We start from the raw sequence: 13,650 nt of genomic DNA on the forward strand, positions 1-13,650 counted from the left end.
TTTGCATGGACTATCGGAAACTGAACACAGCCACTCGAAAGGACCATTTCCCATTGCCTTTCATTGACTAAATATTGGACAGGTTAGTTGGGCGGTCCCACTTCTGTTTCTTGGATGGATACTCGGGGTATAACAAGATCTTAATAGCCCCGGAAGATAGAGAGAAAACACCCTTCACTTGTCCATATGGCATCTTTGCCTTTCGGAGAATGCTCTTTGGACATTGCAATGCACCGGCTACATTCTAGCGGTGCATGTTAGCCATTTTCACTGACATGTTGGAGGATATTATGGAGGTATTTATGGATGATTTCTCCGTGGAGGGGGATTCATTTGAAGATTGTCTTCACAACTTAAGAAGAGTGCTCAAAAGATGTGTGGAGACAAATCTGGTGCTGAATTGGGAAAAGTGTCATTTTATGGTACAAGAAGGAATAGTGTTGGGGCATCGAGTATCCAGCAAGGGCATTAAAGTCGACCATGCCAAGGTTGATATGATTGAGAAGCTGCCATCGCCCACTTCGGTAAAGGCAGTGAGAAGTTTCCTTGGGCACGCCGGGTTCTATAGGCGATTCATGAAAGAGGTTTTCAAACTTTCTAACCCCTTATGTAAGCTGCTTGAAAAGGATCAGCCCTTTGTGTTTTCTAATGATTGCAGGTTAGTTTTTGAGGAGCTGAAGAAGATATTGGTGACTACACCCATCATAGTTGCACCCAACTGGGAGCAACTGTTCGAGCTCATGTGTGACGCCAGTGATTATGCTATAGGAGCAGTCTTGGGGCAACGCAAAGACAAGATGTTGCACCCGATTTACTATGCAAGCAGGACGCTCAGCGGTGCACGGCTCAATTACACTGTAACGGAAAAGGAAATGCTGGCTGTAGTGTTTGGCTTCGACAAATTCATGTCGTACTTAATTGGTTCAAAAGTTATTTTTTGTACTGAACATGCAGCAATTATACTTGATAGCAAAGAAGGAGTCAAAGCCACGCTTGATTCGCTGGGTTCTTTTGCTACAAGAATTCGATCTGGAAATCCGTGACAGAAAGAGGACGGACAATCAAGTGGTAGACCACCTCTCAAGATTGGAAGGAGCTGAAAAGAGAATGGAGGTTGAAGACATAATAGAGACATTCCCGAATGAACAGTTACTTGTTGTGACAATGGAGGAGACGCCATGGTATGCTGAAATTGCTAACTATTTAGCAAGCGGTATTGCACCTTTTGAACTCTACTCAATTCAAAAGAAAAAGTTCTTCCGCGATTGTCGAGCCTATTATTGGGACGAACCTCTATTGTTAAAAATATATATAGATAACATGATCTGGAGGTGTATCCCCGAGAAAGATCAACCTTCTATTTTGCAAGCTTGTCATGCTTCACCATATGGTGGACACTTTGGAGGAATCCGGACAGCAGCAAAAGTGTTGGAATCGGGATTGTATTGGCCTACCCTGTTCAAGGATGCCCATTCTTGGGTCAAACGTTGCGATGAATGCCAAAGGACAGGCAACATATCTCGCCGTCACGAGATGCCGATGACCACAATTCAAGAGGTGGAGGTTTTTGACATATGAGGGATCGACTTTATGGGGTCGTTCGTCAGCTCGTATGGTAACAAATATATATTGGTAGCGGTTGACTATGTCTCCAAGTGGGTCGAAGTGGTGGCTCTCCCAACCAATGATGCAAAAGGGGAAACAAGTTTCCTAAAGAAAAACATCTTCACACATTTTGGCACCCCGAGAGCTATAATCAGTGATGGTGGAACCCATTTTTGCAATAGAGCGTTCGCACGTCTGTTGGAAAAGTATGGAGTTTGCCACAAAGTAGCCAAACTGTACCACCCACAGATGAGCGGGCAAGTTGCAGTGTCCAATAGAGAAATTAAAAGTGTCCTGACAAAGACAGTGAATGCAACAAGGACTGATTGGGCGAAGAAGCTGGATGATGCATTATGAGCATACCGCGCAGCATTCAAAACTCCAATTGGTATGTCACCGTACAAGTTGGTGTTTGGAAAGGCATGCCACCTTCCAGTAGAGCTCGAACATAAAGCACTTTGGGCACTACGGCAGTTGAATCTGGATATAGAGACCGCAGGCACCAGCAGAGTCACTGAGTTATATGAGCTCGAGGAATTCAGGTTCCATGCATTTGAGACTGCTAGATTATACAAAGAAAAGATGAAAATGATACATGATAAGAACATCTTATATCGGAACTTCAAGTCTAGAGATCTAGTGTTGTTATACCACTCGAGATTGAGATTGTTTCCGGGTAAGTTGAAGTCCTGATGGTCAGGACCCTTCAGAGTGATGCAAGTGTTCTCAAGTGGAGCTGTAGAAATTGAATCCGAAGATGGGACAAAAAAGTTCACAGTAAATGGGCAAAGGTTGAAACATTACCTTGGAATGGTCGAAGAGAAAGGGGATAGAGTGGTGATAACTTTGGAAGAGCCCCAGTACGCAAATGAGGAGTGATAATGAAAGCCGGCATTGTGCTGCGATGTTAATTCAGGCACTTCTTGAGAGGCAACCCATGGTTTGTTATAAATCATCATGTCGCGACGTTAACTAAGGCCCTTTTTGGGGGCAACCCATTATTTTCTTACTTTGGTTGTTGTAATTGATTTTGTACGACTTTGACCGATCTACTAGTGTGCAGGGCAAAAGTTATACGTATCGGAAGGATTCGGGGGGTCGAAATTAACCCGAGAATAGGTAAAAATGCGGCAAAAACAAAAATTAGCTAGAGACGAAGATCCGCGGTCGCGAATTGGACCGGGGATATGGCCGCAGATTTTGGCCTGTGTTCTGTCCCCCGTCCACGACTGCGGATTGGACCGCAGATTGGGGTGCAGATATTTGGTCCCCCTCTGCCCAGAATCCGCATCCGCGAATTGGACCGCGGATATGGGGCGTGTCCAGGTAAAAAAATTTAAATTTTTAGTCAAATATTTTTTTTATTTTCCCTAACTTAAACGCCCACCACCCCCACTTCCCCCACTTCTCTTCTTTCCTTCCTAACTTCAAGTCCCCAAACCCTTCTTCTTCCCGCCACAACTAAAACGCCCCCCTCCCTTCCCCCATATTTTCCTTTCAACGCAAGACTCTTCTCCTTCCTTCTCTTCTCCACTCAACCAATCTTCAACCTCCGTTCTTCTCAAGATCTCCAAGTAAGTACATGATTTTATTCCTCTTTCTTAGTATTTTTCGTTTTTCTTTACAGTGATTTTTTTCAATCTTTTCCCTTGCTATTATATGTATAGGGTAGTAAAATCGTAGGAGCTTTTGTCTGGGATTTGGATTGTGGTTTATATGTGGTATATGGAGTCTATTTGAATTGGTTGATTTGGGGGAAGCCATTGTTGGGTTTGTCAGGAATGGTAGTCTAATTGGGTCTTTGGGTGACTTGGGGGGACATATGCACACTACCTATTTGTTGATTTACCTTAATGAGTGTTGAATATAAATTGTGACCAATTGTGCGAGTGAAGTCTGAGTAACCGTCATTGGGTCACATACTTCGCTCTCCACTGATAGTAGTATTTATTGTGTAGGTAACATGCAACCTTCAAAGAAGAGACGCGCACCGGCAGTGCAGCTACCGAGGCTCATCTCGGGGACGGGCACCGGCAGTGCAGCTCAGTTTGATCATACCAGGTTTGTCTCCAGAGCTGCCCAAGACCATTTCAGTTTAAAGGCCACTAAATGACCTGTATCGGAAAGGGGTATTGACAGGGCGTCCCTCCAGGATGAGTGCCCTAATATGTATCAGGAGTTGATCAGGCACAGATTGGACAGCTTTTTCGAAGAGCCGGAAGAGGGTAACTTGATGCTTGTCCGGGAATTCTATGCCAATTACCCCGAACATGAGGATAGAATATGCATTGTGCGACACACGAGGGTGGATGCCTCGATAGAAACCATCAGGAGAGTGTAGCGATTACCTGAATTCAATGGGGAGGAGGATTTCTATGATACTTACAGGAGAGAACCCATCATATGAAACAGGTTTTTCAGAACTATCTGTGCACCAGACAAAGAGGTAGTGTGGGTTGTGCCGGAATCGAAGCTACACTCTGCCTCACTCACTTTTTAAGGAAAGTGCCAGTTGTACATCATCAACAGTCGCTTGTTGCCGTCCCACAACACCACGGAGATAAATGGTCCGAGAGCTGCCTTGATCTGGTGCTTCGTGAATAGCCATGACTTTGATGTGGCCAAGGTTATTTAGTCTGAGATGTTCGTCCGTTCACCACAGAAGAGGTATGGGTTCTTTTTCCCCTCTCTGATCACTAGATTGTGCCGGGCAGCAAGGGTGCCTGAGAACCCAAATGCGGATGGCATAGTAAAGAAAGAAGCAAAGTTCCGGACAGACAAAGTGACCATCGGGAAAGACCCGGTGGCACCAGGGGCAACTCATAGTGACGATTCTAATGCATCGTAAGAGGGCGATGAAGGGCATGAGGAGGTTGAACCTGCCTCACCCCCACAGGAACAAGCTGCAGCGGCTGAAGGACCATCCTAGTTCATACGGAGTACACAGATGACAGCCTTAGAACAAGACATGGCAGGACTGCGCACTTCCGTCACGGAGTTAGGGGCTAGAGTTGATACTTTGGCCACCCAAAATGCGAAGTCAGAAAAGAAAATCATGGGTTGGCTACGTGCGCTAGGGATGGCATGTCATCTCGACCCTGGCACTGTCTCCGATCAAGACTGATCCACCAGGGAAGTTCCTTTACCCTGCATTACTTTACTTTGTATGACATGGGGACATGCCATCTTTTTAAGTGTGGGGTGGGGGATACTTTGTTGTATGTTGTATGTAGATAGTTTTGTAGTTTATTTGTATAAATCAATTTTGACTTGACCCGACGATGGATATCATTCGACGGGTTTCTTGAAGGACTAAAGTCGATCGAAAAAAAAACTTTCTTTTGTAGTAGTGTATCAATTCCCCCCCCCCCCCCCCTTGGTTTTTCTTTAAACTACGGTTCTTTTTCAAGGATTTTGTTTGAACCGGGTGTAGTTAGTTTTTTATTTTTAGTTAGGAACTTATGTGCTATGGGCAGAATTAGAATAGGATCCCTTAATTTCGTAATGCCCTGAATATAGCGGTTACTTTAGTGTGACGCTTAGGCTCATTTGTTGACTCTTGTAAAAAGGCCTTAAAATATATGTTCTTAATTTGGCTTAAGTACCCTGATCTGAGTGTTTGATGATCTAATCTGGAATGAGTCATGTGTCATGTGTGTGCGAGACTTGTTATATTCTGTGCACGACATTTAACGCCTAGAACTTGCCCTGTGTGTCTGCAAAGTGAAATGGTAGTCCTGTTTAGTCTGGGAAGTGATATAGGCATTTCTTTGTTGAACCATATATATACATACTCCACCCACCTATTTGCCATGTACCATAGTTAACCCCGTTGAGCCTGTAATCTTATTTCCTTGGAAATCACATTACAAGCCCTATCCCTTGTTTGAATTAACCATCTTTTTGAACCCTTTACCTCTCGTAAGCACTTGAAACACTATGAATTTACAAAGGATAAAGTGTGGGATAGTTGGTGGAGCTTTTGAGTGGAACTAGGGAAATAAGGAGAAAGGTATATCTTGTTGGAAAAGCCACTTGTGAAAAAAAAAAAAAAAGAACATTGTTAATAGTGTATCATGTTGATTGGTAATAATTCTTTGGTGGCTTTTAAGGTGATTGTGCTCAAAGAAGAAGTGTGGGGTGGTATATGTGGTGTTAAAGATGAAAATATTGGTTTAACTTAGGTGTGGACTTGATTGTAAAATAAATGTATTAAAGTGATTAGGAAGGTATAGTCACTATTATATCCAAATATATCATACCCAACTTGTAGCCTACATTACATCCAAATAAAGTCCTACTTGATCCTAAATGTAGTGAACTCAATTAGTAGAGTCGTACACTACGGGCAAGCCTATGGTGCATTTTCTGTGGCACAAGAATGTCATTTCTGAGGGTGAGTGAATTATGTTCCTTTTAAAGTTCCTCAGTGTGTGTGAATTTTACTAATTGTGAAATGAGTCTCTTTTGTTGTGAGCAGGCACTTGATTCATGAAGGAGAGGTAAGTCTGGACTTATGAATTAGAGTAAGTAAGTCGGTTAGGAACATTGCGTGGCTAAAGGGAGTCAACTCTTGAGGTGTAGATGTTGCACTAATGTCCTCAATTTATGTGAAATATTCTTGGTGTGACGAGTAGGGAAGTCGCTAAGAGAAGTTAGGCCTCTTAGAGTGTGGTTTGATTGCTCGGGGACGAACAATGGTTTAAGTGTGGGGTGTTGATAGTAGGCTATATTTATGCAACTTAGACACTATTTACACTCTAATTTAGCCTCACTTTATTGATATTTGAATGCTAAAAGATAACAAAATGCTCTAATTAAGAATTTGATGAATTGCAGGAGCTACTCCAAGCTAGGAGGGAGCTAACGAGTGTTTTGGAGTCAACATGGAGTGTGAAAGGCCAATCGAAGGTTAGCCCGGTCGAAAAGGAGAGAGAAAAGCAAGCGAGACGACCCCTCCAGGTGCGCGGCCGTGAAGTGGGCCGCGAATTGGCCCGTGAACTCTAGGTAGTAAGGCAGTGGAAATCCGCGGTCGGATCCGCGGACGGGCGGACGAAAGCCAAACATGTAGGGTTAATTATGTAATTTTCTAGGCGACTAACCCAAACCTATATGAAGCCTAAACTCGCCCAGAAGTCAGATATAGCTGGTTTTAGAAGATTTTAGAGGCAGGAACAAGGGAGAGAAGACGGATAATTTTCTAAGAGTTTTCATCTTCTTCTTCATACTTCTATTTGTTGATTATAAATTATTTTAGTGATTTATTTTTCATTAGTATGAGTAGCTAAATCTATTATCTAGGGTTGATGGAACTAATTATTGGATGACGTCTTGACTCTATTTTGTTATAATTGAGCCGTGTTTATTCTATGATTGTTCAACTACGTATTGTATTTGTGGTTAATTGAAAGGGCCCTTGATTAATCGTGTCTAGTTACCTTGTGTTGCTTGAGAAAGAACACTTGGTTAGATTGTTGTTGAACAACATCACTTTTGGGTAAGTTAAGAGATTAATTACTTGAATTTAAAAGTGGGGTTAGAAATAACGAAGCTTTGGTGGGATAATTCTGAGTTGCATAAATTGTTAACTAGATTAGTTCGAGAGAATGCTTCTAGTAAATTATTGTAATTGATCGAGAGATAATTACGGTAGCCCAGAACTCATAATCCTCATAGAGTATAACGGCGAGATTATAGCTAATGAGTTAAGAATTAATCCGGCAATTGGGAAAATCAATATCCCTAGATCCTGTTACCCTTGAATTCAACTTTAGTCTTGATTATTGCTAATTTTATTGTCATTTTTCCTTAACTAAATAAATTCCACTGATTATTCATAAAACTCTTGCATCCGGAAGTTGTCTGAGCTTATCATTAGCATTATTTAAAGTTGTAGTAAATAGGTTAGTTCCCTGTGGGATTTAACTCCGGACTTGAATCGGGTTATATTCGCAGCGACCGCTTAGTCCTTTTTATAAGGCATAGTTGGGCGTGATCATTTACTCTTATTGATTTTGTTTATAATATCATATAAGGTACTTGGCTTAGCTAATTTAGAAGATATTATGTTAGAAGGTTATGATTATGATTTGCTTAGCTAATTATTGTTTTTCAATTTTATTGATCATGATTATGATAGAGTTTGTTAAATTATAATTTAGGTCTTATTAAATTATGATTTAAGATTTATTAATTATGATTAATAGTAAGTGAGTTAGTCTAATTGAATGGCTTAACTAATTCATTATTCTAGTGAGTCTAATTATGTTTAATGCTAGGGATAGAACAATATTGTATTCAAATTAATATGCACTCAAATTATATAAATTAACTACTTTGTAACTAAAGTTTATTATGTAACTTAATTCTATAAATTAATTGGAATATTCAATTAATATAACATATAATTTATTTGTTCTTTGTGTAGATGGAATATCGTAGTTGGATGTATAATAGGAATTATCCTAATCGTCGATTCTTTAGGGAGGAATTTATAGAAGGGTTAAATTTATTAGTCATGCAATGTCACATTAACCGTTTCGGATTGGAGGGATGATTAAGTGTCCTTGTACGAAGTGTAAGTGTTTGAATTTTTTGGGTTCAGAGGATGTTACGACTCATCTTTATAGAAAAGGATTTATGGATAATTATTTTGTATGGACTAGTCATGGAGAGGTTGATGGCAGTGATGGTGTATTTCATAACGTAGTTGTTGGTGAAAGTAGTAGGTCGATGGAGAATAGCGTCCAACATCCTAGATACTATAAATGGTTGCGGATGCTTTTGGGATGCACTTCGAGTTTGAACCCCATGAAAGTGTTGAACAAATTCCTAACGAAGAGGCAAAATATTTTTATGAACAGTTAGAGGCCGCTAGTCGTCCACTAAATGAAGGGAGTGTGCACTCTCAGTTAAGCGGGAATGAATTCTTTCCTTGGCCTTATGAGTGAACTAGTTGACCCAACTTTCAACATACCTGAAGATTTTTATAAGGCTAAAAAATTGATTTCTAAGCTAGGACTCTCGTCTATGAGAATCGATTGTTGTGAAGATGGTTTCATGTTGTATTATAAGGGTGATGCATATTTAGAAAGTTGTAATTTTTGTGAAAAAACTCGTTTTAAGTGGGTTTCCAGCAGGAAGAAGGTTGTTGTGACGTCGATTCATTATTTACCTCTTATTCCTAGATTAAAGAGGTTGTACGCATCGATGAGTACAGTCAGAACTTGCCACCGAATGACCAAGGCAAGCGACATTCCATTTCAGATGAAGAAGCACAGAAGATATGGTTGGATGTTGTCGGTGGTCCTAAAAAGGGGATAGCATACGGCCTTCCAGAGAGATCACTTCGGCGCTACAGGGTTGGATTGCAAGGTATAGGGACTTCCGCCCAGGGCGAGGCACTTGATAGGTCGACTCTCTCAGCTATGGAGAAGAAGATCGCAAAGCTGTCACCAGAGCTTGAAGAGATAAAGGCTAGAGAAGAAAAGAGAGATAAACAATTTGATAGCCTTCAAGGTCAGCTAGAAAAAAGGGACTAACAATTTAATGTCCTTCAAGGTTAGCTGGTCAATCTTCTTGCTAGTGGTGCTTTCTCGATTTGTAAGGCCCCGTAAAATTTTGCAAATGAAAAAAATAATGTTTCATGGTGCCGGACTAGGATTACGTGTTGGAGGATTGTAGAAATTCTTCGCGGTGAGCTTGCGAGCCGCAGCTCGAACTTTTTGGGTTGAACAATGCACTGAAAATTAAAGGAAAAATTTTGGCAGTGAAATGCGTTTCTGCGGTCCATTATGCGATCGCAGAATCACTCTACGGGCTGCATAATGGCCGCAGAAGTGAGGTAGGAAAGGGTCAGTTTGGATGCCATTCTACAGTCGACTATGCGACCGCAGAACTGTTTTGCGGTTCATTATGCGACCACAGAACAGGTCTGCGAGCCGCATAGTGACCGCAGACACAGACAGATTTTTGCCGGTTTTGGACACCAATTATGCGACCGATATGCGGTCCGCATATCGATTATGCGATCGCATATACGATCGCAGACCCTGTTCTGGAGCTTCATTTTTGGATTTTTACAACCCGACCCAACTTCGTTAAATACACGCAAAGGATCATTTTTGAGTAAACATTCTGATGTTTTAGAGAGAGAGGAATCCTAGGCTAATTTTCATCAATCTTTACTCAAATCTTGGAAGATTAACAAGGATAACCCACAATGTCTTCATCCTAAATGTAAGATTCTACACTCAAACCCTCAATTTCTAATTTTGTCTAGAATTGGGTAATTAGTAAGATATATTTTGATGAGAGTTGTTCATCTTGCATGCATGTATTATCAAAGGGTGTAAGAAGATTATTGAGCTAAAATGGTAAAGATTGGGTTGTGGGATGATGGAATCCTCCATAAAAGGACCTTGAAACCTTAATGCACACCTAGTGTTTGATAAAATGCTCAAATGAGCTAGAACCATGAGCATCTTCCTAATTTTGGTTTAATTTGTTATATTTCTATAATAGATTGAAGTTGCTAAGAATTCCGAAATATTTTAGAGTTTAAGAAAGCTCGATTGAGGTATGTTGGCTAATATCTTCTCTTAGAATTAAATCCCACGATATTCACGTAATTTATGTAAGACCCGAGTGGTTCATTAGAAAATTGCCTATTCCGAGTAAGTTTGTGTTGAAAGATATATGTTCAATAAGTATCCTAAATGCTTTATTCATGTTATGTTATCAATTGAGGATGTATTCAAGTATGGGTTGTATATTAATAATGTTTCAATTTCAAGTCAAGTTCAAACGAAGGCTATTATGCCAACTTTTGTGAAATATCTATGTGCCTTAGACTCTTAATTGCACACATGCATACTACACACTATGATTTGAGTTGTTGTTATTGGTGATAATGATGTTGATGTTTGAAAGTGAAAAAGTTGAGCATGAAATACTAAATACGGCCAACGTGCGAAGAATGGTTTTATAATTGTGACCAATAGTGCCAACGAAATGAAAAGATGAAAAAGAAGTATGAAATGCGATGATTGATATAAAAAGGTTGATGTCTCGAATAAGACAGCCTAGCCGATCGGGTCGTGATCGGACACCATGTCGCACACATGGTGGTGATTGTGCTAGAAATTATAATTGAATTTGAGGTTGTGGTTGATGTCTCTAATGAGATAGCCTAGACGATCGGGTCGTGATCGGACTCCGTGTTAAAGGTACGGGAGTATTGATATTGAGAGTGATTGTGGTTGATATCTATAAAGAGATAGCCTAGCCGATCGGGTCGTGATCGGACTCCATGCTAAGAGTACAGTGGTATTGGTATTGTGAACAATGGGAGTGTGAACAATTGTATATCGGTGCTAAGAATCACTAATCTGAAAATATGGAAATTTACGTGAAACTTGATGTTTTGGTATTATTCGAGACTTTCATTGATTTTATGATTATTCCTCCTTGTAATATTATTTGTTCTATTGAGAAGGTGTTTAGTTATACATACTAGTGCTATTCGATAGTACTAATGTCTCTTTTGCCGGGGGGGCTGCATCTTTAAATGGATGCAGGTGATTCCACAGCAGGAGATATTGATCAGTGATAGCAGTACACCTTCTTCCCAGCTGACTTGGTAAGCCCCACTTCATCTCGGGGTCATGAATCTTTTGTACTTTGTGTATTCTGTTTGAGGTATAGTCGGGGCCTTATTTCCGGCATTATCATTGTACTATTCTTTTTCTATAGAGGCTCCGTAGACATAGTGTGAATTGTATATTGGTGCTGGGGAAGTCAAACTCGTTGTGTTGTGTTTGAGTTACTATTTCCACTTCATATTATGAAAAATAGGTGTGAAATTGAGACTTTAAATGAAGTAACTAATGATAACAAATTAGTATTACAGACATGATCACTTTATTATTTGATTAACAAAGATATATATTCTCTTTATTCATGAATGAGTTTGGGTAGAAGAAAATCTAATAGGCTTGCTCGGCCGGGTTAACTCGGTTAAGCGCCGGTCGCGCTCCTCGATTTTGGGGCGTGACATGATTTCTCGGTCTCGTGAGTCTTTCTCAGATGCTAATCCTTCTTGTCGTGATCCTTCAAACCATGCCGACTATGAAGCTTCTAGTAGTGAACATAGAGATGATACAATACAAAATACTCCTTGAGTGATGTGTATTGCTAAACAAAGTCTTGAACTTGTGAATATTTAGTTGGAATAGTTTTGAATGATGATTATATTGTTGATATTCTTTTGTTGATATTATTTTATTATTGAACATTTTTACTGTTGTTGTTGTGGTTGGCGTTGTTGTTGTGGTTGTTATTAGCGTTGTTGTTGTGGTAGGCGTTGGTTAATTGCGGTTGTTGTTGGTTAATTGTGGTTGAATGGAAGCAATATAATGCTGCCATTATAAGATGATTATTGGTTATAATTGGTATGTGGTGTAGCTTAAAAGTAACCATATTCTGTTAGGTTTTTACCCAGAAAACCGACCGACTTTCGACCGATTTCGGTCGGAATGCTCATATTAAAAGCCCAGAAAATCATAATTTTCGACCGACTTCGGTCGGTAATTTCAATGTGCAATCTGCAAAATTTGAAATTACTGACCGAAGTCGGTCGGAAATAGCATTTTTTATTATTTATTTTTTAATGATTCCGACCGATTTCGGTCGGTGTGTTAAAATTTAAAAAGAAATGTAAAATTATCAAATAATTATATTTTCGACCGAAATCGATCGCTAGGTGTCATGCGGAAGCTAGCAATGCAAATCTTGAATGAGGATAAATCGTACAATAAAAGAGAAATATACCAAAAAAGGCACAAATATTTAACATGGTTCGGTTAATTTGACCTACATCCACGACAGAGATGAGCAATCTACTATATAAAAAGAGAGTACAAAATATCTAGAGAACAACCTCACGAAGAGGCAAACACAAGTGACACACTAACACTTGTCCCGTAAAGTTCTCCCCCCTAACACGACTCCCAAACCCCATATGGCTACATTGTAGATGCTCATGAATGAGAAGGAAGGATCCTCAATTTATAAAAGTCCAAACATTTTCCTACAAGAAAAGGGACTAGCCAAATATGTGAGATTTATAATTTCCTTCTACAAGAAGTAAAACTCAATTATGGTAAACATGTTGCTCTTTCCTTCAAGAGATAGGAAAACTAAATATGGTAAGAAAATCTGGACAACACCTAACACCGACTTCAGTCAGAAATTATGATCGTCTTCGGTCGCCACACGTTAGCGACCACTATTTTTTCAACGAATTAAAATCAGTCAGTTTTTCTATGTTTCCGACCGATTTCGGTTGGTTTTCTTGGACGGATTTTTGCAGTTTTTTAGTAGTGGACTAACAATCGAGTTTGCTTGGTATTGCAGAGCTTCATCATGTTTTAACCTCTCACGGATTTGCTGCTGTTTGAAGATGCCAAACTGCTGTAACTGTAATTTGTGTAACTGCTGCTCATCCATCAGTTGTTCAATACCGAAGTGTCGATGTTGCTCCTGTCCATGTTTCCAGGGCTGCAGCAATTCCATATGCAAATGCAGTTGTTATAACTTAAAATGTCCTTCCTGTTTGAGTTGCTCTTGTACCTCATGTACTTGTTATCCTAGGTTTCCAAAGTTAAACTGTATTTCTTGTTTTACAAAAACCTGCTGGTCCCCATGCTACTGCTGCTAATACTACAACAAGCCAACAAATAAAAGTGGAGTAGTGGAATCACGGTTTGGTAATGTAATACCGATCTTATCTTATTACTCCATTGAGTCTTATCATGTGAAAATGAGATTCTTCTTTGTAACACTCGTTTGGACAATCGGGAAGGGAATGATTCATCTGAGACTCAATCCTTGACGTCAAAGATGACAAGTACAGGCATAAACCTAACTATTACTCCCTGACGTTATGATGATATCGAGAGTAAAACTTCCTAACTTTAACCGTGAATTCAGAATATAATTTGTAAGGTTTTTAAAAGAAATTTACATATTTGAAAATTACGTTAA

Source organism: Nicotiana tomentosiformis, chromosome 5 (genome assembly GCF_000390325.3).
Source record: "Nicotiana tomentosiformis chromosome 5, ASM39032v3, whole genome shotgun sequence".
Lineage (NCBI taxonomy): Eukaryota > Viridiplantae > Streptophyta > Magnoliopsida > Solanales > Solanaceae > Nicotiana > Nicotiana tomentosiformis.